We start from the raw sequence: 22,368 nt of genomic DNA, 5'->3' as shown, positions 1-22,368 counted from the left end.
TTTAAGAAACATCACCCCGATGGACTAAATCTAAAGAAGGGGTGAATGTAATGAAATCTGTTTGTCTTGATCCTGTACTCATGTATATTACCCTCCCCCACACGGTGTATAGTTTCACTTCCACTTTCCTGACTAACCTGGAAGGTTCCAGGTCTTGGCTCTTGGCTCCGCCCGACTTCTCAAAGATCTCAGGATCTGTATGACTCATTCCTGTGAGCCAGTCGGTGTGTTGAGATGTTAGCTCTGATCTTAGTGATTAAAAGCCAACTTGTTAAAGTCTATAACTTCTAGTTTTGTGGTTATTGAAGGCACATCACCCCCTCACCCCAACTCCCCTTTCACCCCTACTCTCCAACCCCCCTCACCCCTTAAGAACATAAGAAATAGGAGCAGGAGTAGGCCAATCGGCCCCTCGAGCCTGCTCCACCATTCAATAAGATAATGGCTGATCTGATCCTAACCTCAAATCTTCTATCATTCTCCATCCACCCGAACCCATGTGATCTCCCGGGAGAGGCGAAAAACCAGATAAAAACCCAATGGCCAATTTGGGAGAAAAAATCTGGGAAATTACTCTCCGACCCATCTAGGCGATCGAAACTCATCCAGGAGATCACTCTGTCCCTATATTTTCTACAGTACTTACCTTCTGTAAAGGCGATCTCCACCCCAGCCAGGAACAGGAATAAAAACCATCTCCTGAAATCTAACAGAATTAGAACACAAGAAGTAGGAGCAGAACCAGGCTACACGGCCCCTGGGCCCGCTCCACTACCCACAGGGCTATGACCATTCCGAACCTAGACTCATGTCCAATTTCCTGCCCGCTCCCCGTAACCCTTAATTCCCTTTACTTCTAGGAAACTATCGATTTCTGTTTTAAATTTATTTAATGATGTAGCTTCCACAGCTCTCTGGGGCAGCAAATTCCACAAACCTACCACCCTGAGTGAAGAAGTTTCTCCTCATCTCAGTTTTGAAAGAGCAGCCCCTTATTTTAAGATTATGCCCCCTAGTTCTAGTTTCACCCATCATTGGGAACATCCTCACCGCATCCACCCGATCAAGCCCCTTCACAATCTTATATGTTTCAATAAGATCACCTCTCATTCTTCTGAGCTCCAATGAGTAGAGTCCCAATCTACTCAACCTCTCCTCGTATGACCACCCCTTCATCCCTGGGATTAACCGAGTGAACCTTCTTTGTACTGGCTCCAAAGCAAGTATGTCCTTTCTTAAGTATGGACACCAAAACTGTATGCAGTATTCCAAGTGCGGTCTCACCAATACCTTGTACAACTGCAGCAAAACCTCCGTTTTTATATTCTATCCCCCTAGCAATAAAAGCCAACATTCCATTGGCCTTCTTGATCACTTGCTGCACCTGCATACTAACTATGAGTTTCGTGCACTAGGACCCCCAGATCCCTTTGTACTACAGTACTTTCCAGTTTCTTGCCATTAAGATAATAACTTGCTCTACTATTTTTCCTGCCAAAGTGCATAACCTCACACTTTCCAGTATTGTATTCCATCTGCCAAATCTCTGCCCACTTACTTAGCCTGTCTATGTCCCTTTGCAGGTTTTTTTTATGTCCTCCTCACTCACTACTTTCCCTCCCATCTTAGTATCATCTGCAAACTTTGATATGTTACACTCGGTCCCCTCCCCCAACTCCTCTTTCACCGCTACTCTCCAACCCCCTCACCCCAGCTCCTCTTTCACCCCTACTCTCCAGCCCCTCTCTCATCAGCCATTGACATCAATTGTCAGTGTATGTTCCATTGACAGCAGTCAGGATTTGAAAGGTATCTACAAATGATTCTAGAGGGTCTTTGAGTTGGGATCTTTCTTTATTATGTCCACTCGATGAGTGTGATAACAGACTTTCTCCTGTGAATGTAGAGCTGGAGTATTGGGTCATGATGTGTTTACTTGTTCATCTTGTTGACTCTAAAATTGGAGTCTTGTGGTTTCAGGCACCAGATACTCAAGCTCACAACAACAAATTGTCTTTCACTGACTTTATTAACAGCACTGCAAAGATACAGAGTATAGTTACCCGATCCAGAGAACAGGGATAATACAGTGGATTCAGAGCTCTCTTCTCCCCAGGTCTGTTCTAACAAGCTGTGACTACACTGCGATATTTATATTTAACTTGTTTATTACATTATTGACCTGACCCTGCCCAAACCATAACCACAAGGCTATCGGTCATTGTTCTGACTGTGACCACAAGGCTGTGTCACTATCACACACACACCCCGTTTCCTTGTTTCACATCTCCATACACAGACCATCTCTTTACACATCCCCTTTCTACACAATTACAGCCAACATGAGCAAGGACGTCAGGCTCATTCAAAGACACTCATTTCATGACAGCAAAGGTTACACTGGGACTAATCTTCAGTTATTTTCATTACAGGCACAATGCAGAGTAAAGATGAGACTTGCATTTATACCGCCTCTTTCATGACCTCAGGACGTCCCAAAACACTTTACAGCCAATGAAGTACTTTTGAAGCGTAGTCACTGTTGTAATGTAGAAAACGCAACAGCCAATTTGCGCACAGCAAGATCCCACAAACAGCAATGTGATAATGACCAGATCATCTGTTTTATTTTAGTGATAAATATTGGCCAGGACACCAGAGATCACTCCGCTGCTCTTCTTCTCAATAGTGCCATGGGATCTTTTCCACCCGAGAGAGCAGACGGGGTCTCGGTTTAATGTTTCATCTGAAAGACGGCACTTCCGATAGTGCAGCACTCCCTCAGTACTGCACAGGAGTGTCAGCCTAGGTTCTTGTGCTCAAGTCTCTGGGCTGGGACTTGAACCCACAACCTTCTGACTCAGAGGCGAGAGTGCTGCCCACTGAGCCAAGGCTGATACAGCAGCACCTCAACACTGCCTCATCACCCTGCAAGCTTCTGTTAAATATATTTGCTGAATAAATTTAAAACCAGGTTCTGAGGTGTGATGCTCTATTCACACATCGAAGGAGAGAGAGATGCTGTGGGTCACACACTAAGTCCAGGAGCTGAAAGTGAGTAACAGACTGAGTTTGTGTTTAGTGACCCCGGGCGTGTTACCGATACCTTCCCTGGATACCAAGGCTAGGAGAGGGACTCTGGAAGGTATGGGGAGCTGGGACTTGTCCATGAGTGTAACTGAAGGTATGAGAACTGAACTAATCTAGAGTTCAAAAGGAGAAAAGGTCCTAAAATGGACATCAATTAGTCCCTAATCTTGGCAAAATAACAAACACAACACAGCCCAGTAATAGGGGTTAATAACATTGGTCGAAACAAACATAGGATGTGATTAACAGCAGAATCCTATCCCTACAGTCACTTATGAACTTGCTGGTGTCTCACCAGGTAAGATGATCGAGTGAATCCCTTCCCACACACGGAGCAGGTGAACGGATTCTCCCTAGTGTGAACTCGCTGGTGTGTCCGCAGGTTGGATGAAGTAGTGAATCCCTGCCCACACAGAGCAGGTGGTGAACAGCCTCTCTCCACCGAGTGCGTTGGTGGGCCTTGAGACTGGATGATAGAGTGAATCCTTTCCCACACACGGATCAGGTGAATGGCCTCTCCCCAGTGTGAACCCCTTGGTGCGTTCGAAGATTGGATGCATGAGTGAATCCCTTCCCACATACAGAACCGGTAAACGGCCGCTCCCCAGTGCGAACTCGCTGGTGTTGAATGAGGTGAGATGACTGCCTGAAGCTCTTCTCGCAGTGAGTGCAACTGAACTGTCTCTAGTCAGTGTGAACAAGCTGATGTTTAATAAAATCTGCAGAGAGTTTAAAGCAGTTCCCACAGTCAGAGCATTTAAAAAGGTCTCTCATCAGTGTGAACTCGGTGTAAATGGAGGCTGGACGACAGAGTGAATCCCTTCCCACACACGGAGCAGGTGAACGGCCTCTCCCTGGTGTGACTGCGTTGATGAGTTTTCAGCTCAGATGGGTAATTGAATTGCTTCCCACAGTCCCCACATTTCTACGGTTTCTCCATGGTGTGGGTGTCCTTGTGTCTCTCCAGGTTGGACGATCAGTTGAAGCCTTGTCCACACACACAGAACACGTATACGGTTTCTCTCCGCTGTGAATGGTGGGATGATTTTTCAGGCTGTGTAACTGGTTAAAGCTCTTTCCACAGTCAGTGCTTCTTCTTCTTCTTAGGCAGTCCCTCGGAACACTCTCACTCGGGTGTGTGTCTCTCAGGGCTTTTCCAGTCACGCTGATGTTTGAAATCTTTTCCCACAGACAGAACAGGCAAACATTTCTCCTTCCACATTCAAAGGCCGATGATATTCGGGTCCTGATGAATGGAGTGACTGTCAGATCTTGATGTGATGTTTGGTTTGAGTTTGCGGTGTGTAAATGCCCTTCTCAGCCTGTAAAAGGAGTTTACAAAAGCCATCACTGAGTGTCCAGGATAGAAATTGACAAGATTCTCTCCTCCTGGTTCCTGGCCAAGGGGGCCACGCATGCACCCTGCTGCTCCCTGAGCCTCTCAAGATGGCGGCCGTTACCCCGGGCCTGTCACCGGGAGAAAGCCCCGCAGCTGCCGCCCCGCTCGGGGCAAACGCCCGGCCTGGAGGCTCTTGTTCGGGGCCTCAGGCCCACCCCGGGCGTGTGTGAAGCGGATAATGTTGAGTGTTTCAATAATAGGGCCTGGGGCCGCACTCGGGGTGTGAGCAGCCCGCGTCCCCCCCGGGGTTCATTTTTTTTTTTCATCCGTTACATAATAAATTAGTTACATTCATTAACCAATTATGGTCAACAATATAAATACAACAATAAATTTTACAGGTAAATCAATAATATTTACAGTACAAACTGCAACTATTTAATAAACCAAGAATTCCTACACGCCAGTCCAACTGGCATCGCTCAATCATTCCTCTATTCGTTCGTTCGCTCAAACGTAAGTTCCATGTGCATGACTGCGTACAGGTGTGCCATTTCTATCTGCGTGCATGCCTATGTGTTCGTTCATCCGTCCGGCAGGCTTCACTCACCAAGCGGGCCTTCATCCTGGGGAGCGAGGGCCCTTCATTCGGTCGAACGCAAGTTCCATTGAGTATGCGTGCATATATTTGTATCCACATGCGTGCGTTCACTAGAGCGTTCGTTCGTTTGATTAAGGAAGGCTTTAAACACTAAATAACACCACAAGATACAAAATCCCACAACCATATCAAAAAATCACTTAAGACTTCAAGTAAACTACTTTTAACCAGAACCCGAAACTTCTTCAACAAACAAGTAATACCAGTTCAACGCCAGTCCTATTGGCACTCTAATAACTCCTCGTCTTATCCAACCATATAATGTCATAATCCTTATCCACAGTCTTCAACCTTTCCACAGAAAAGAAGCCAACCACTTTCTCAAATCCCGTAAAAGAAGAAAACGACTACTCAAATTCCCTTCTTGCTGTTATCACTCACAGGACCCAGCCATCAAGACATAAGAACATAAGAAATAGGAGCAGGAGTAGGCCCATCGGCCCCTCGAGCCTGCTCCGCCATTCAATAAGATCATGGCTGATCTGATCCTAACCGCCAATCCACTATCACAGAACCATCTCCTGAATCTAACAGAATTAGACACACGAAATAGGAGCAGGATCAGGCTACATGGCCCCTGGGCCCGCTCCGCTACCCACAGGGCCATGACCGATCCGAACCTAGACTCATGTCCAAATTCCTGCCCGCTCCCCGTAACCCTCAATTCCCTTTACTTCTAGGAAACTGTCTATTTCTGTTTTAAATTTATGTAATGATGTAGCTTCTACAGCTTTTTGGGGCAGCATATTCCATGGACCTACCACCCTGAGTGAAGTAGTTCCTCCTCATCTCAGTTTTGAAAGAGCAGCCCCTTATTCTAAGACTATGCCCCCTAGTTCTAGTTTCACCCATCATCGGGAACATCCTCCCGCATCCACCCGATCCAACCCCTTCACAATCTTATATGTTTATGTTTCAATAAGATCGCCTCTCATTCTTCTGAACTCCAATGAGTAGAGTCCCAATCTACTCAACCTCTCCTCATATGTCCATCCCCTCATCCCTGGGATTAGCCGAGTGAACCTTCTTTGTACTGACTCGAGAGCAAGTATGTCCTTTCTTAAGTATGGACACCAAAACTGTACGCAGTATTCCAGGTGCGGTCTCACCAATACCTTGTACAACTGAAGCAATACCTCCCTATTTTTATATTCTATCCCCCTAGCAATGAAAGCCAACATTCCATTGGCCTTCTTAATCACTTGCTGCACCTGCATACTAACCTTTTGAGTTTCGTGCACCAGGACCCCCAGATCCCTGTGTACTTCAGTACTTTCCAGTTCCTTGCCATTAAGATAATAACTTGCTCTACGATTTTTCCTGCCAAAGTGCATAACCTCACACTTTCCAGTATTGTATTCCATCTGCCAAATCTCTGCCCACTTCCTTAGCCTGTCGATGTCCCCTTGCAGGTTTTTTATGTCCTCCTCACTCACTACTTTCCCTCCCAACTTAGTATCATCTGCAAACTTTGATATGTTACACTCGGTCCCCTCCTCCAAATCGTTAATATAGATTGTAAAGAGTTGGGGACCCAGCACTGACCCCTGCGGAACACCACTAGTTACTGATTGCCAGTCTGAGAATGAACCATTTATCCCAACTCTCTGCCTTCTGTTAGATAGCCAATCCTCTATCCATGCCAGAATATTACCCCAATCCCGTGATTTTTTATCGTAAGCAATAATCTTTTGTGTGGCACCTTGTCAAATGCCTTTTGGAAGTCTAAATACACTACGTCCACTGGTTCCCCTTTATCCACCCTATATGTTACTTCCTCAAAGAACTCCAGCAAATTTGTCAAACATGACTTCCCCTTCATAAAACCATGCTGACTTTGTCCTATTAAATTATGATTATCCAAATGTCCTGTTACTGTCTCCTTAATAATGGACTCCAAAATTTTACCTACCACAGATGTTAGGCTAACCAGTCTATAGTTTTCAGCCTTCTGTCTACTGCCCTTTTTAAATAAGGGTGTTACATTAGCAGTTTTCCAGTCTGCCGGGACCTTTGCCGAGTCCAGGGAGTTTTGGAAAATTATTACCAATGCATCCACAATCCCTACCGCCACTTCCCTCAAGACCCTAGGATGTAAGCCATCAGGTCCAGGTGATTTATCCGCCTTGAGTCCCCTTATTTTACCGAGTACCACTTCCTTAGTGATTTTGATCGTGTTTAGCTCCTCCCCCCCTTTAGCCCCGTTTGTCCAGTGTTGGGATATTCTTAGTGTCTTCTACTGTAAAGACTGATGTAAAATATTCATTCAGTGTTTTTGCCATCTCCATATTTCCCACCATTAATTTCCCAGTCTCATCCTCTAAGGGACCAACATTTACTTTAGCCACCCTTTTTCTTTTTATATAAACTATAAAAACTCTTACTATCTGTTCTTATATTTTTTGCTAATTTACTTTCATAATCTATCTTCCTTTTCTTAATCAATCTTTGTTATTTTTTGCTGTTTTTTAAAGTTTTCCCAATCCTCTATCCTCCCACTAGATTTGGCTACCTTATATGCCCTTGTTTTTAGTCGAATACTAGCCTTAATTTCTTTACTTAGCCACGGATGGCTGTCTTTTCTTTTACACCCTTTTCTTAGTGGAATATATTTTTTTTGGAAGTTGTAAAATAACTCCTTAAATGTACACCACTGATCATGTATCGTCTTACCCTTTAATCTATTTCCCCAAGCCACTCAATTCCGCTCTCATACCTTCATAGTCTCCTTTATTCAAGCTTTCGTTATTCCTTGCCGATATTACTTTGTTTTCCCCTTCATCTTCCTTTTACTTCTTTTTAATTTTTATCCCGTTCTCTTTTCCCATCTTATGGCTGTTCAAGCACCATACTATAGATGAAAACAGTCTGTCTTTCCTCCACCAAAATGGCGGCGCACAAACCGGCCCACATCACCGAAACAAAGCCTCACAGCTGCCACCAAACAGAACACAGGCAGGGCCGCTGGAACTCATTCGGGCCCGATACCGTTCTTCACCTTTAGAAACCGTGCAGCATGCTCACCCACAGCATCTCCCGACTCCGCTTCTGGCGACCAGCCGCTCCGTCCTTGACCTCCCGCCTAGGACACTCGCCTCTGGTTCTTCCACCCTGGGCCTTCCGCACTGTTGTTCAGGTTTAAAGGTCAAGCCCCGCCCCTCACACACTCCGATTGGTTGGAGGAAGTCCGCCCGCTCGGTCCTCCAGCACCGCCCCGCTCTTCCTATTGGTTCAGAGCTCCCGTCAATCAACCGGGCAGTGTGAGCTGAGCATGCGCGGGCCTTGGCAGCAGCCGCTGACACATCAGGTGAGAGGTCAGGGAGCGGGTTCATGAACCCCGGGGGGGACACGGGCCGCTCACACCCCGAGCTCAGGGAGCGGGTTCATGAACCCCGGGGGGACGCGGGCCGCTCACACCGCGAGCTCAGGGAGCGGGTTCATGAACCCCGGGGGGGACACGGGCCGCTCACACCCCGAGCTCAGGGAGCGGGTTCATGAACCCCGGGGGGGCGCGGGCCGCTCACACCCCGAGCTCAGGGAGCGGGTTCATGAACCCCGGGGGGACGCGGGCCGCTCACACCGCGAGCTCAGGGAGCGGGTTAAATTATTATACCAAGAAAGCAGTATGAGTGTCGGAGCGCACTGTGGACAGGATCTGCCCAGTGCTCATGGTAAAATAGTGAAATCTTTGCTATTCCGATCTTCTACTTGATCGGCCCTTCCCTCAGACTGCTCAAGCAGGGCAGAGAGAAACAGAAATCTCCTGACAGAAGCAGCACCTGAAGTTACATTGAGTGAAATACAGTCTGTCCACAAGGTCCACACAGGCTTCGTTGCTATAGAAACGATCACAACATTTATATCGGACCCAATGAAAGGTCTAATCAGAAACTGCCCTCGGGCTCCTTTCACCAAGCTGCCGCCAATGACCTCACAGACAGGCAGCAAATTCAATTGAAACTATTGTATTGGCAAACAGGTGACTGAATGCTCGTGTATTTCAACTGCTATATTCCAGGATATGTGAAATATATCTGAGTTTATATGAAGGTTTATACAGGGATCTTAATCTCGCAAGTCAAATTATTTTCCCAATGCAATCGAGAGTAATCTTCAGGTAACTAGTGTATCTCTCATGGCGTTGCTCAGGGTGAATACAATCTGGTGTGGGGGTCAATGATTACTGTGATTGAAAAATGTTAAATGGTGATTTTATTATACACCATTATAGGAGTGTTAATATTATAGGGCTCAAATTCTATGAGCATATGCAGATTTGCATAGAAGCTGTAATTAGTGGCCTTGATTATAATTAAAAATTCATCTAACTATGTAAAAAAAAAACAAAGATAAATAAATAAATAAACCCGGGGGGGACGCGGGCTGCACACACCCCGAGTGCGGCCCCAGGCCCCATTATTAAAACACTCAACATTATTCGCCTCCCCACAACTACCCGCCAGTTTAAGACACAAATTCAGGCACAACCAGGAAGTGCTGGGAAATCCCCAGCGAGTCAGGGAGCGTCTGTAAATGGAGGGAAAGGGTGACTGGTCAGGGAGCGTCTGTAAATGGAGGAGAAATGGTGACTGGTCAGGGAGCGTCTGTAAATGGAGGAGAAATGGTGACTGGTCAGGGAGCGTCTGTAAATGGAGGAGAAATGGTGACTGGTCAGGGAGCGTCTGTAAATGGAGGAGAAATGGTGACTTGTCAGGGAGCGTCTGTAAATGGAGGAGAAATGGTGACTGGTCAGGGAGCGTCTGTAAATGGAGGAGAAATGGTGACTGGTCAGGGAGCGTCTGTAAATGGAGGAGAAATGGTGACTGGTCAGGGAGCATTTGTAAATGGAGGAGAAATGGGAACTGGCCAGGGAGCATCTGTAAATGGAGGACAAATGAGGACTGGTCAGGGAGTGTCTGTAAATGGAAGACTGGCAGCTCAATATTCCGGGGTATAGAATCTTCAGGCGAGACAGAGGGGGATGTAAAAGAGGAGAGGATGTCGCAATATTAATCAAGGAGTCAATTACTGCAGTAAGGAGGGATGATATCTTAGCAGGTTCCTCTAATGAGGCCATATGGGTAGTACTTAAAAACAAAAAGGGGGCAAGCACTTTGCTGGGAGTGTACTATAGGCCCCCAAACAGTCAGGGGGAGATAGAGGAACAGATATCTAGGCAAATCTCAGAGAAGTGTAGAAATAATAGGGTAATAATAGTGGGGGATTTCAACTTCCCCAATATTAACTGGGATAGTCAGAGTGTGAAAGGCTTAGAGGGTGCGGAATTCTTAAAGTGCGTCCAGGAGAGCTTTTTGAGCCAGCATGTAGAAAGTCCAACAAGAGAGGGGGCGGTACTGGACCAAATTCGAGGGAATGTAGCTGGGCAAGTGGTAGAAGTGTCCGTAGGAGAGCATTTTGGTGGCAGTGACCATAATTCGGTGAGATTTAAGGTAGTCATGGAAAAGGAAGATGGACCAGAAATAAAGGCTCTAAATTGGGGGAAGGCCGATTTTAATATAATAAGGCAGGATCTGGCCAAAGTGGACTGGGATCAGCTACTTAGAAACATAGAAACATAGAAGATAGTAGCAGGAGTAGGCCATTCGGCCCCTCGAGCCTGCTCCGCCATTCAATGAGATCATGGCTGATCATCCAAATTCAGTACCCTGTCCCTGCTTTCTCCATATATCCCTTGATCCCTTTAGCCTTAAGAAATATATCTAACTCCTTCTTGAATATATTTAATGAATTGGCCTCCACTGCCTTCTGTGGTAGAGAATTCCACAGGCTCACAACTCTCGGGGTGAAGAAATTCCTTCTCATCTCTGTCCTAAATGGCTTACCACTTATCCTTAGACTGTGACCCCTGGTTCTGGACTCCCCGGCCATCGGGAACATCCTTCCTGCATCTAGTCTATCTAGTCCTGTTAGAATTTTATAAGTTTCAATGAGATCCCCTCTCATTCTTCTAAACTCCAGCAAGTATAAGCCCAATCGACCCAATCTCTCCACATACGTCATTCCTACCATCCCAGGGTATCAGTCTGCTGAATCTTCGCTGCACTCCCTCCATGGCAAGAACACCCTTCCTCAGATAAGGCGACCAAAACTGCACACAATACTCAAGATGTGGTCTCACCAAGGCCCTGTACAACTGCAGCAAGACATCCTTGTTACTGTACTCGAACCCACTCGCTACGAAGGCCAACATGCCATTTGCCTTCTTAACCGCCTGCTGCACCTGCATGCTTACCTTCAGCGACTGGTACACAAGGACACCCAGGTCTCGTTGCACTTCCCCTTCTCCCAATCTATTGCCATTCAGATAATAATCTGCCTTCCTGTTTTTGCCACCAAAGTGGATAACCTCGCATTTATCCACGTTATATTGCATCTGCCATGCTTTTGCCCAATCACCCAACCTGTCCAAATCATACTGGAGTTTCTTGGCATCCTCCTCACAGCACACACACCCACCCAGCTTTGTGTCGTCTGCAAACTTGGAGGTATTACATCTAGTTCCCTCGTCTAGATCATTTATATATATTGTGACTAGCTGGGGTCCCAGGACCGATCCCTGTGGTAGCCCATTAGTCACTGCCTGCCACTCGGAAAAAGAGACGTTTATTCCAACTCTTTGCTTCCTGTCTGCCAACCAGTTCTTTATACAAGTCAGTACCTTGCCCCCAATCCCATGTGCCATAACTTTACATGCTAATCTCTTATGTGGGACCTTATCGAAAGCCTTCTGAAAGACCAAATACACCACATCCACTGGTTCTTCCTTATCTATTCTACCAGTTACACCCTCAAAAAATTCCAGTGGATTAGTCAAGCACGATTTACCTTTTGTAAATCCATGTTGACTTTGTCCGATCCTGTCACTGTTTTCCAAGTGCTCTGCTATTACATCTTTTATAATGGACTCCAGCATTTTCCCCACTTGTAGGAAAATCCTCATCAGAGCAGCGGGAGTCTTTCAGAAAGGAAATAGAGAGAGTACAATGCCAACATGTTCCTGTAAAGGTCAAGGGTGGGACCAACAAGCCCAGGGAACACTGGATGGCAAGGGATATACGAGAATGGATTAGGAAAAAAAGGGAGGCTTCTGGCAGATACAAAGGACTAAAAACAGTGGAAGCCCCACAGGAGTATAGAAAGTGCAGGGGGTACTTAAAAAATAAGTTAGGAGAGCGAAGAGGAGGCATGAAAATACACTGGCGAGCAAAATAAAGGAAAATCCCAAGGTATTTTATAAGTATATTAAGGGCAAGAGGATAACCAGGGAAAGAGTAGGGCCCATTAGGGACAAAAGTGGCAATCTGTGTGTAGAGCTGGAAGATGTGGGTGAGGTTTTAAATGGATATTTTGCATTTATGTTCACTATGGAGAAGAACGAGGTAGGCATAGAAATCAGGCAGGGGAATTGTGATATACTTGAACAAATTAGTATTGAGAGGGAGGAGGTACTAGCAGTTTTAGCGGGCTTAAAAGTGGATAAATCCCCAGGCCCAGATGAGATGTATCCCAGGCTGCTGTGTGAGGCAAAGGAGGAGATTGCAGGGGCTCTGACACAAATTTTCAGAACCTCTCTGGCCACAGGGGAGGTGCCAGAGGACTGGAGGATAGCTAACGTAGTACCATTATTCAAGAAGGGTAGTAGGGTTAACCAGGGAATTACAGGCCAGTAAGCCTAACATCAGTGGTAGGGAAATTATTGTAAAAAATTCTGAGGGACAGAATTAGTCTCCACTTGGAGAGGCAAGGATTAATCAAGGATAGTCAGCATGGCTTTGTCAGGGGGAGATCATGTCTAACCAATTTGATTGAATTTTTTGAGGGGGTGACTAGGTGTGTGGATGAGGGTAGTGCAGGTGATGTAGTCTACATGGACTTCAGTAAGGCTTTTGACAAAGTCCAGCATGGGAGACTGGTCAAGAAGGTAAGAGCCTATGGGATCCAGGGCAATTTGGCACATTGGATCCAAAATTGGCTGAGTGGCAGGAGGCAGAGGGTGATGGTCGAAGGTTGTTTTTGTGACTGGAAGCCTGTGTCCAGTGGTGTACCGCAGGGATCGGTGCTGGGCCCTTTGCTGTCTGTACTGTACATTAATGATTTAGATATGAATGTAGGAGGTATGATCAGTAAGTTTGCAGATGACACAAAAATTGGTGGAGTGGTAAATAGCGAGGAGGGAAGCCTCAGGCTACAGGACGATATAAATCGGTTGGTTAGATGGGCAGAACAGTGACAAATGGAATTTAACCCTGAAAAGTGTAAGGTGATGCATTTTGGGAGGACTAACAAGGCATGGTAATACACAATGAATGGTAGGACCCTAGGAAGGACAGAGGATCAGAGGGACCTTGGTGTGCATGTACATAGATCCCTGAAGTCAGCAGGACAGGTAGATAAGGCGGTTAAATAGGCATATGGGATACTTGCCTTCATTAGCCAAGGTATAGAATATAAGAGCAGGGAGGTTATGATGGAGCTGTACTACACACTAGTTAGGCCACAGCTGGAATACTGTGTGCAGTTCTGGTCGCCACACTGTAGGAAGGATGTGATTACATTGGCGAGGGTGCAGAGGAGATTCACTAGGATGTTACCTGGGCTGCAGCGTTTCAGCTATGAAGAGAGACTGGACAGGCTGGGGTTGTTTTCCTTAGAGCAGCGAAGGCTGAGGGGGGACCTGATTGAGGTGTACAAAATTATGAGGGGCATAGATAGGGTAGATAGAAATGAACTTTTCCCTTTAGTAGAGGGGTCAATAACCAGGGGGCATAGATTCAAGGTAAGGGGCAGGAGGTTTAGAGGGGATTTGAGGAAAAGCTTTTTCACCCAGAGGGTGGTTGGAATCTGGAACTCACTGCCTGAAAGGGTGGTAGAGGCAAAAAGATTGGTGAAGTCAAGCGTAGGTCCCTTGCAGTCAGAATCAGGGGAATTTGTAATGGGGAGCAAAGAAATGGCAGACCAATTAAATACATATTTTGGTTCTGTCTTCACAAAGGAGGACACAAATAACCTCCCAGTGATGTCGGGGAACATAGGGTCTGATGAAAGGGAGGAACTGAAAGAAATCAGTATTTGTAGGGAAATAGTGTTAGGGAAATTGATGGGATTGAAGGCCGATAAATCCCCAGGGCCTGATAATCTACATCCTAGGGTACTTAAGGAAGTGGCCCTAGAAATAATTGATGCTTTGCTGATCATCTTCCAGCATTTGACGGAATCTGGAACAGTACCCATGGATTGGAGGGTAGCTAATGTTACCCCACTATTCAAAAAAGGCGGTAGAGAGAAAACGGGGAATTACAGATCGGTAAGCCTGACATCGGTAGTGGGGAAAATGCTAGAGTCCATTATAAAAGATGTAATAGCAGAGCACTTGGAAAACAGTGACAGGATCGGACAAAGTCAACATGGATTTACAAAAGGTAAATCATGCTTGACTAATCTACTGGAATTTTTTGAGGATGTAACTGGTAAAATAGATAAGGGAGAACCAGTGGATGTGGTGTATTTGGTCTTTCAGAAGGCTTTCGATAAGGTCCCGCATAAGAGATTAACGTGTAAAGTTAAGGCACATGGGATTGGGGGCAAGGTATTGACTTGGGTAGAGAACTGGTTGGCAGACAGAAAGCAAAGAGTTGGAATAAACGGGTCATTTTCCGAGTGGCAGGCAGTGACTAGTGGGGTAGCGCAGGGATCGGTCCTTGGGCCCCAGCTATTCACAATATATATTAATGATCTAGACAAGGGAACTAGATGTAATATCTCCAAATTTGCAGACGACACAAAGCTGGGTGGGCGTGTGCTGTGAGGAGGATGCCGAGAAACTCCAGGATGATTTGGACAGGTTGGGTGATTGGGCAAAAGCATGGCAGATGCAATATAACATGGATAAATACGAGGTTATCCACTTGGTGGCAAAAACAGGAAGGCAGATTATTATCTGAATGGCTATAGATTGGGAGAAGGGGAAGTGCAACGATACCTGGGTGTCCTTGTGCACCAGTTGCTGAAGGTAAGCATGCAGGTGCAGCAGGCGGTTAAGAAGGCAAATGGTATGTTGGCCTTCGTAGCGAGAGGGTTTGAGTACAGGAACAAGGATGTCTTGCTGCAGTTATACAGGGCCTTGGTGAGACCACATCTTGAGTATTGTGTGCAGTTTTGGTCGCCTTATCTGAGGAAGGATGTTCTTGCCATGGAAGGAGTTCAGCGAAGATTCACCAGGCTGATACCTGGAATGGCAGGAATGACATGAGGAGAGATTGGGTCAATTGGGCTTGTAGTCGCAGGAGTTTAGAAGAATGAGAGGGGATCTCATTGAAACTTATAAAATTCTGACAGGACTGGACAGACTAGATGCAGGAAGGATGTTCCCGATGGTCGGGGAGTCCAGAACCAGGGGTCACAGTCTAAGGATAAGGGGTAGGCCACTTAGGACAGAAATGAGGAGGAATTTCTTCACCCGGAGAGTGGTGAACCTGTGGAATTCTCTACCACAGAAGGCAGTAGAGGCCAATACATTAAATATATTCAAGAAGGAGTTGGATATATTTCTTAAGGCTAAAGGGATCAAGGGGTATGGGGAGAAAGCAGGGACCGGGTACTGAATTTGGATGATCAGCCATGATCGCATTGAATGGCGGAGCAGGCTCGAGGGGCCGAATGGCCTACACCAGCTCCTATCTTCTATGTTTCTATGAACCCTCACAACATTCAAGAAGCATTTAGATGAGCACTTGAAATGCCATAACATACAAGGCTACGGACCAAGTGCTGGAAAATGGGATTAGAATAGACAGGGCTTGATGGCCGGCGCGGACACGATGGCCTCTTTCTGTGCTGTATGACTCTATGAGAAATGGGGACTGGTCAGGGAGCGTCTGTAAATAAAGGAGAAATGGAGACAGGTCAGGGAACGTCTGTAAATGGAGGAGAAATGGTGACTGGTCAGGGAGTGTCTGTAAATAAAGGAGAAATGGAGACGGGTCAGGGAGCCTTTGTAAATGGAGGAGAAATGGTGACTGGTCAGGGAGCGTCTGTAAATGGAGGAGAATTGGTGACTGGTCAGGGAGCGTTGCTAAATGGAGGAGAAATGGTGACTGGTCAGGGAGCGTCTGTAAATAAAGGAGAAATGGAGACGGGTCAGGGAGCGTCTGTAAATGGAGGAGAAAGGGAGAAAGTCAGGGAGCGTCTGTAAATGAAGGAGAAATGGTAACTGGTCAGGGAGCATCGCTAAATGGAGGAGAAATGGTGACGGGTCAGGGAGCGTCTGTAAATAAAGGAGAAATGGAGACGGGTCAGGGAGCGTCTGTAAATGGAGGAGAAATGGTGACTGGTCAGGGAGCGTCTGTAAATGGAGGAGAAATGGTGACTGGTCAGGGAGCGTCTGTAAATGGAGAAAGTCAGGGAGCATCTGTAAATGAAGGAGAAATGGTGACTGGTCAGGGAGTGTCTGTAAATGAAGGAGAAATGGTGACTAGTCAGGGAGCGTCTGTAAATGAAGGGGAAAGGGAGAGTGATCAGGGAGGTTTGTAAATGGAAGAGAAATTGTGACAGGTCAAGGCGTGCCCCTCACCAAAATAGTGAGATATAACAGAAGAAAAGCTTGTAAGGAAGGACAGAGCATTGGAAAGAAGGTTAGAGCCAGAGTCAGCACCTTCTGGGAAGGAGAACCAGTGAGTGTAGAACTGAACCCAGCCAGAGTCAGCACCTTCAGGGGAGGAGAGGGAGGGGAACCAGTGAGTGTAGAACTGAACCCAGCCAGAGTCAGCACCTTCAGGGGAGGAGAGGGAGGGGAACCAGTGAGTGTAGAACTGAACCCAGCCAGAGTCAGCACCTTCAGGGGAGGAGAGGGAGGGGAACCAGAGAGTGCAGAACTGAACCCAGCCAGAGTCAGCACCTTCAGGGAAGGAGAGGGAGGGGAACCAGTGAGTGTAGAACTGAACCCAGCCAGAGTCAGCACCTTCAGGGGAGGGAGAAAAGTCGACCGAAAGGAAAAATGATGGAGATGGTGCGATGGATTTGAATTTCAGCACAGGGAGGAGGGAGAGTGTGTGGGACGGGGATTTACAGCTTTCGGGGAACAAGAGAGGAAAGAATGTTCCATAGAAACTGGAATTGTCTGTTCTGAATTTCTATCCTACTTACAGTGATGACTTTTGTAAACTCCTTTTACAGGGTATTGGAAGGGGAGGATTTGCAGACGGGAAACTCAAACCAAACATCACGTCAAGATCTGAGCGAGTTACTGGATTCATCAGGACCTGAATATCATCGGCCTTTGAACGTGGAAGGAGAAATGTTTGTCTGTTCTGTCTGTGGGAAAAGATTTCAAACATCAGTGTGACTGGAAAAGCACCGAGACACCCACACCCGAGTGAGAGTGTTCCAGTGCACTGACTGTGGAAAGAGCTTTAACCAGTTACAGAGCCTGAAAAAACATCGCACCATTCACAGCGGGGAGAAACCGTACACGTGTTCTGTGTGTGGAAGAGGCTTCAACTGATCGTCCAACCGGGAGAGACACAAGGACACCCGCACCATGGAGAAACCGTGGAAATGTGGGAACTGTGGGAATGGATTCAATTACCCGTGAGCTGGAAACTCATCGACGCACTCACACTGGGGAGAGGCCGTTCACCTGCTCCTTGTGTGGGAAGGGATTCATTGATTCATCCAACCTGCTGACACACCAGTGAATTCACACTGGGGAGAGGCCGTTCACCTGCTCCATGTGTGGGAAGGGATTCACTCGTTCATCCAACCTGCTGAGACACCAGCCAGTTCACACTGGGGAAAGGCTGTTCACCTGCTCCGTGTGTGGGAAGGGATTCATTGATTCATCCAACCTGCTCACACCAACGAGTTCACACTGGGGAAAGGCCATTCACCTGCTCCGTGTGTGGGAAGGGATTCACTCGTTCATCCAACCTGCGGACACACCAGCGAGTTCACAAGTGAGTGCAGGGGTTGGATTCTGCTGTTCTTGCTGCTGTTAATCACATCCAGGACTGAACCGTGTTCATTCGGACAGTTGGGATTTGTTTCAGCTGATGTTAGTAACCCCTATAACTGGGCTGGAGTTTAACCTGTATCAGTGTCAAATAAATGAGCTTTGTTTCACACATGCAGTGTGTCGAGTCCTTGATATCTCGACAATAAGACCAGCTGATTGAGGACTTGTTACAAACTGAGTGGAATCCACCTGAGAACTGAGTTCCCACAACTTGTTAAAAGATGGATCTACAAGATGTCCAAGTCTGACAGGACAGAAAATTCTATTATATCACAGGGTCCACTTCAACCCTCCAGGGCAGTGAGCCCCTGTAATATTGGGTTTTAACCTATGGGAAATATTCTGATAATCTGTTATTGTCACGGGGCAAAGCAGCCTTGTTACTTTAACATCAGTTTAATCAAACTCAATGGGCAATCCGATCTCCAAAGGGAAACGTCTCCTTAAAGCTGATGGTGTCGGCAGTTCTACAGCTCATTTCTCAGTGTGAGTGTGTCAGAGTGAAAAGCTTTAACAACAGCCGATGTTTCACAAAGGGAGACCTCACCAGACCAAAGGCCATTGGTGGAGTTTAATGGGCTGTTTGTGTCACTGGGCTACAGGAGGCCATTTTTAACTGAAGGAAAACTGGTCACAGCAAACAGAGAGTTTAACAGACTGTCCCTGGTCCACTCGAACCCCCACCTTCTCTCTCTCACTATTTATGGGCACTGCTGCAGTAATTGCTCCTCTGACCTTTCCTCTCTTGTCCCTCCTACACCCCTAATACACGGCCCGACACAATCTCCCTCCCCCGACATCCTCACTGTGCTGGAATCCACACCAGTCTCCCCATCTGCTCCTTGTACTCTCCCTGGATCCCTGGACCCTAAAACTACTGAACTCAGTCTTCCCCTCCTGAAGTCTACAGGCTCTAAAACTAATACAGTGGCTGTATAAAGGCTCCAGAGCCCAGGTAAGGCCTCAGTGCGAGAATCGGCGGAAATCGTGGGCTGAGCGGCTGTATAAAGGCTCCAGAGACCCCGGTAAGGCCTCAGTGCGAGAATCGCGGGCTGAGCGGTTGTATAAAGGCTCCAGAGACCCCGGTAAGGCCTCAGTGCGAGAATCGCGGGCTGAGCGGCTGTATAAAGGCTTCAGAGACCCAGGTAGGTTTACCAATCTCCAGTCTCGGACCTCAGAGGGAAGGGGAGAGGTAAAAAGTAATCCAAGTGTGACGTCACCAGAAAGCGGGTAAGTGATTGGTTGGTAAGTATTTCTCCCTTTTTAAGCTTAAATCTCTTTGGTTTATAGTTTCTAAGGTGTGATATTCACCATCTAGAATCAGGGCAGAGGGTATTTAAGAATAATATTAATAAATTTAATTAATTACATAGAATGGGAGATCAGGTGATGTGTTGCTGCTGCAATATGTGGGAGCTGGTGGACACCATTGATGCTCACGGTGATCACATTTGCAGTAAGTGTTGGCTGCTCGAGGAATTCCGGCTCCGTGTTGAAGAGCTGGAGTCCGAGCTTCAAACACTGAGACACCTCAGGGAGGGGGAGAGTTACCTGGACTCTGTGTATCACGAGGTATTCGCACCAATTAGATTAATTAATTCAGATGTAGTCCGTGGCCAGGGTCAGGATGGTGTGACTAGAAGTGAGGCAGGTACAGGGATCCAGGAGGTAGTGTTGGAGGAGCCGCAGCCCTTGCACTTGTCCAACAGGTTCGAGGCTCTTACTCCCTGTGAGGATGGGAACCGGGACTGCGGGGAGGATGAGCAACCTGGCCACAGCACCGTGGAGCGGGGGGCCATTCAAGTGGGGGGAGTTAAAAGAAATGTTGTAGTGGTAGGGGATAGTATCGTTAGGGGGATAGATAGAGTTCTTTGCAGCCGAGAGCGAGAGTCCCGAAGGCTGTGTTGCCTGCCCGGTGCCAGGGTTAAGGACATCTCCTCTGGACTGGAGAGAAACTTGGAGTGGGAGGGGGAGGATCCAGTTGTCGTGGTCCATGTTTGTAGTGTCCGTGTGTAGATAAAGACACTGAAGACAGGAGTTGGTTCATAGGTATTTACTAAGCAAGTCTGGGGGGGGGTTTCTAAAGGATATACACAATACACAGGCTTATATAGCCCAAGTGGCAATTACCGGCATTACGCACACCTGGGGCTCTTAAAGGCACATACACCATAATTGCTCTTAAAGGCACATACACCACAATTCCTCCCCTTCTAGCTAACTAGTACACCATATTTTAAGTAATTATTAATTACATGTTATATGCAAAATAGTATACATTGCTGTATTAATTAATTATAAGTTAGTCTCTCAGGAGGCTTCCTGACTCGGTCCGGATAATGCCTCGGGGGTGTAGTAGTTTCTGGTGGTGTAGTAGGTTCTTCTGGCAAGGCTGATTCGGCTTGAAGGCCAGTGTCGGGTTCATCGGGCTCCAGTATCACCGGATCGGAGGTAGATATGGGTATCTCTACTTCATCGTTAGATGTATAGAGTGGTGGTGTAGGTTGTCCCTTTTCGGATGACTTGATGATTTGGTCAGCATGGCGCCTTATTATGCTGTCTCCGATGTCCACGGTATACATCAGTGGTCCTAATCGTGTGCAGATAGTTCCAGGCTGCCATTTCTCGGTATGGTAGTCCCGGGCCAAAACCGGTTGGCCTATCTGGAAGGCCCTAGTTGGCCTTTCATTCATGCCCTGAAACTGCCGGTTCTCCACGTCCCTTCGGATGTTGGGCTTGACCAAATCCAGCCGGCATCTTAGGTTTCTATTGTAGAACATCATGGCGGGAGTTTGGTTAGTAACCATATGTGTTGCATTCCTATATGCAAATAAGAAGTTATCCACCTTGTGCTGAAGTTTTATGTCTTCATTACCCATGGCCTTGATGGCCTTCTTGAAGGTCTGGACAAACGTTTCAGCCAATCCATTGGTGGCGGGATGGTATGGGGCGGACGTGTAGTGCTTTACTCCATTGTTCTTTAAGAACTTTCTGAATTCTTCGGACACAAATTGCGGTCCATTATCAGAACATATCTGCTCCGGCAGCCCATTCCTGGCAAATATGCTCCTTAATACTGTGATGGTTTTTTCCGTGGTGGTGGAGGACATCTTTATTACCTCCGGCCACTTGGAGTGTGCATCAACTGCGATTAAGAACATTGAGTCCATAAATGGACCAGCAAAGTCGATGTGCACCCTTTGCCAGGGAGATGAGGGCCACTCCCATGGATGTAGAGGGGCCTGTGGCGGAGCATTTTGGACCTTCTGGCATCCTAGGCAGCTCTTGGTCATGTCTTCGATGTCTCCATCGATACCTGGCCACCATACAAACGCCCTAGCTAGGTTCTTCATTTTCACTCCACCCAGATGCCCCTCGTGAAGCTCCTTTAGCACTTTATCCTGGAGTTTGGGTGGAATCACCACTCTGGATCCACACATCAAGGTTCCTCGGCACACTGACAGCTGTTCTCTTCTTTGCGAGAATGCTGGCAACAGTGGTTCGCCATGTGCTGGCCATCCTTTCACTGTTAAATCGTAGACCCGTGAGAGAGTAGGGTCATTTTTTTGTCTCCCTTTCAATGGCAGAATTTGTCACCGGTAGACATTCCACTATGGTAGAGTGGAATATCTCTACTGGGTCTACTGTAGGTGCCTCTTCTATCGTTGGCAACGGTAGGCGTGATAAACCGTCAGCATTCCCATGCTGTTTTGACCCTTTGTATTCAATGTTGTATTGGTGTGCCCCTAGAAAAAGGGACCACCTCTGTAGTCTTTGTGCCGTCATAATGGGGACACCTTTTTTAGGGTTGAATATGGAGATGAGGGGTTGATGGTCTGTCAGCAAGGTAAGTTTTTGTCTGTGTAGGTAATGGTTGAATTTCTTCACTCCCCATACCAGGCTGAGTGCTTCCCTGTCTATCTGGGCATAGTTACGCTCAGCTGAGTTCAATGAGCGTGACGCAAAAGCTATCGGCCGTTCCGAGCCATCAGGGAATCTATGGGACAATACCGCTCCTATGCCGTAAGGGGATGCATCGCACGCCAGTCTGATTGGTAGTGATGGGTTGTAATGAGCCAAAATTTTCTTGGATGTGATTAAGTCTTTACATTTATGGAAGGCACGTTTACAGTCTTCGTTCCATTTCCAAATCACTCCTGTCTGTAGAAGATCATTAAGAGGGTGTAGAATAGTTGATAAGTTCGGTAAAAGTTTATGATAGTAATTTATTAACCCCAGGAATGACCT

At 46.9% G+C, this 22,368-nt stretch overlaps 1 protein-coding gene and 1 pseudogene across 4 annotated transcripts in view; one reads left to right on the top strand and one right to left on the bottom strand.

Moving 5' to 3' along the window:
* The window catches only part of LOC147118661 (uncharacterized), a 41,555-nt gene extending 33,310 nt beyond the window's left edge, over positions 1-8,245 (bottom strand). The window contains exon 1 of one of the 3 annotated variants that reach the window (XM_085984528.1): positions 8,115-8,245. The gene's annotated coding sequence lies outside the window, so the exon portion shown is untranslated. The other 2 variants (XM_085984530.1, XM_085984529.1) reach the window with 2 other exon arrangements.
* Positions 1-22,368, top strand: part of LOC147118660 (uncharacterized) — a 53,196-nt pseudogene that overhangs the window by 10,033 nt on the left and 20,795 nt on the right. Inside the window, exon 2 of the transcript XR_015077868.1 lies at positions 17,702-18,053. The product of XR_015077868.1 is annotated as an uncharacterized LOC147118660 (transcript). The remainder of the gene's footprint in view (positions 1-17,701; positions 18,054-22,368) is intronic.

The sequence above is a fragment of the Somniosus microcephalus genome, chromosome 4 (genome assembly GCF_052327205.1).
Source record: "Somniosus microcephalus isolate GS21.2 chromosome 4, FLI_Smic_1.0, whole genome shotgun sequence".
Taxonomy (NCBI): Eukaryota; Metazoa; Chordata; class Chondrichthyes; order Squaliformes; family Somniosidae; genus Somniosus; species Somniosus microcephalus.
The sequence above is the reverse complement of the archived record's forward strand: the minus strand, read 5'-3'. Positions and strand labels throughout refer to the sequence as shown.